This window comes from Mesoplodon densirostris, unplaced genomic scaffold (genome assembly GCF_025265405.1).
Source record: "Mesoplodon densirostris isolate mMesDen1 unplaced genomic scaffold, mMesDen1 primary haplotype scaffold_37, whole genome shotgun sequence".
NCBI classification, from domain to species: Eukaryota; Metazoa; Chordata; class Mammalia; order Artiodactyla; family Ziphiidae; genus Mesoplodon; species Mesoplodon densirostris.
In genome coordinates this window covers 5,356,835-5,360,242 of record NW_026778196.1, presented here as the reverse complement: position 1 = coordinate 5,360,242, position 3,408 = coordinate 5,356,835, and positions in this window count along the sequence as shown.

Below are 3,408 nucleotides of genomic sequence, written 5' to 3'. Positions count from 1 at the left end.
TGACCCTTGTCATCACAATGCTCCATTCGCTTGTCAGCACAATGCTCCATGACACATGTCATTACAATGCACCATGCACTTGTCATCACAGTGATCCACAACATTGTCTTCACAATGCTCCATAAAATTTGTCATCACAATGCTCCATGCACTTCTCATCAAAATGCTCTCTCACCACTGATATCACAATGCTACATCACTATTTGTCGCAATACTCCCTCACCCCTGTCATCATAATGTTCCATGACTCCTGTTATCACAATGCTACATGCACTTATCATCACAATGTTCGATGACCCCTGACATCACAATGTTCCATAACATCTGTCATCAAAATGTTCCATGACACTTTTCATCAAATTGCTCCATGACCCAGTCATCAGAATGCTCCCTGCCCTACTCATCACAATGCACAACGCCCTTGCCATCAAAATGCTCAATGACCTTTGTCATCACAAAGATCCATGACTCTTGGAATCACAATGCTCCATGTCATTGTCATCACAATGCTTCATGAACGCTCTCATCACATTGCTCCATGCCCTTGTCTTCACATAGCTCCATGACACGTCATCAGAATGCTCCATGGCCTTCTCATCACAATGCTCCATGCCCTTGCCATCACAGTGCTCCATTACCACTGTCATAACAATGCTCCATGACCCCTGCCATCACGAAGTTCCATGGCCTTGTCATCAAAGGCTCCATGACCCTTCTCATCACAATGCTTCAAGAACACTGTAATCACAATGCCATATGCCCCTTTTCATCTCAATGGTCCATGAACCCTGTCATCACAATGCACCATGCCCATCATCATAATGCTTCATGCTATTGTCATAACAATGAAATCAAAATGCTCCATGACCTCTGTCATAACAATGCTCCAAACACTTGTGATCACAATATTCCATAACACTTGTCATCACAATGCCCCATGACGCTCGTCATCACAATTATCCATGGTCTTCTCATAACAATGCTCCATGACCTTCGTCATCACAATGCTCAATACACTTGTCATCAACATGCTCCCTGACACTTGTTGTCTGTATGCTCCTTGAACCCTGTAATGACAAGGCTCCATGCCTTTTTCATCACAATGATCCATGCCCTTTTCATCACAATGCTCCAAGTCCCATGTAATCACAATGCTCCATGCCCACTCTCATCACAATAATCCATGAAACATTTCAGACCAAAGTTCCATACCCTTCTCATCACATTGCTTAATTACCCCTGTCATAAGAATGCACCATGACACCTGCCATCACAATGTTCCACGGCCTAGTCATCACAAGGTTCCATGATATTTTTCATTACAATGCTCAAGACCCCTGAAATCACAATGCTCCATGCCCTTGTCATCACAAAGCCCCATGACGCATGTCATCAGAATGTTCCATGGCCTTCTCATCACAATGCTCCATGCACTTGTCATCACAATGCTCCAAGACCATTGTAATCACACTGCTCCATGCCACTTTTCATCTCAATGCTCCATGAAATCTGTCATCACAATGCTCCAAGACCCTTGTAATCACAATGCTCCATGCCCCTTTTCATCTCAGTGCTCCATGAACCCTGTCATCACAATGCACCATGCCCATCATCATGATGCTTCAGGCTATTGTCATCACAATGAAATCAATATCCTGCATGACCTCTGTCATCATAATGCTCCAAACCCTAGTGATCACAATGTTGCATAACACGTATCATTACAACACCCCATGACGCTCATCATCACAATGATCCATGGTCTTCTCATCACAATGCTCCATGATCTTTGTCATCACAATGCTCAATACACTTGTCATCACAATGATCCCTGACACTTGTCGTCAGTATGCTCCTTGAACCCTGTCATGACAAGGTTCCATGCATTTTTCATCACAATGATCCATGATCATTTCATCACAGTCCTCCAAGTTCCCTGTAATCACAATGCTCCATGCCCTTGTCATCACAAAACTCCATGACGCATGTCATCAGAATGCTCCATGGCCTTCTCATCACAATGCTCCATGCGCTTGTCAGCACAATGCTCCATGACACATGTCATCACAATGCTCCATGACTTTGTCAGCAAAATGCTACATGACCTTGTCATTACAATCCTCTATGCGTTTGTCATTACAACACTCGACTTGCATTGTCATCACAATCCTGCATGAATTGGGGGATCACATTGCTTCATGCCCTTGTCATCACAATGCTCCATGCTCCTTGAAATCAAAATGATCCATGACCTGTGTCATCACAATGCTCCAAACCCTTGTGATCACCATGTTCCATAACACTTGTCCTCACAGCGCTCCATGATGCCTGTCATCAAAATACTCCATGCCCTTTTCATCACAATGCTCCATGAGCTTTGTCACCACAATTCTCAATACATTTGTCATCACAATGCTCCCTGACACTTGTCATCAGAATGCTCCTTGAACCCTGTCACGAAAAGGCTCCATGCCTTTTTCATCACAATGCCCCATGCCGTTTTCCTCACAATGCTCCATGCCATTGTCATCAAAATACACCACAAGCTTGTCATCAGAATGCTCCATGACACTTGTCATCACAATTCTCCATGCACTTGTCAGCACAATTCTCCCTGACCCTTGTCATCACAATGCTCCAAGCAATTGTCATCACAATGCTCCATTACATTTTTCATCAGTATCCTCCCTGACACTTGGCAGCACAATGCTCCATGCCATCCTCATCACAATGGGCCATTACATATGTGATCACATTGCTCCCTGACACCTGTCTTCACCAAACGCATGACCTGGTCATCACAATGCTCCATGTCCTTGTCATCACAGTGTGCCATTCCAACTGTCATCGCAATACTCCATGAAGCTTATTAGACCAATGTTCCATGTACTTGTCATCACAATGCTCCATGCCCTTGTTATCACAATGCTCCATGACCCCTGTCATCACAATGCTCCGTGACTCCAGTCATCACAATGCTTCATGACCTTTGTCAACACAATGGTCCATGCCCTCGTCATCAACAGTCTCTGTGACCTTTTTAACCACAATGCTCCATGAACTTTTCATCACAATGCTCTTTGACCCTTGTCATCACAATGCTCTATGCCCTGCTCAGCAAAATGCTCCATGACCCTTGTCATCACTATGCTCCATTCGCTTGTCAGCACAATGCTCCATGACACATCTCATTACAATGCACCATGCACTTGTCATCACAGTGATCCACAACATTGTCTTCACAATGCTCCATAAAATTTGTCATCACAATGCTCCATGCACTTCTCATCAAAATGCTCTCTCTCCACTGATATCACAATGCTACATCACTATTTGTCACAATACTCCCTCACCCATTTCATCATAATGTTCCATGACTCCTGTTATCACAATGCTACATGCACTTAT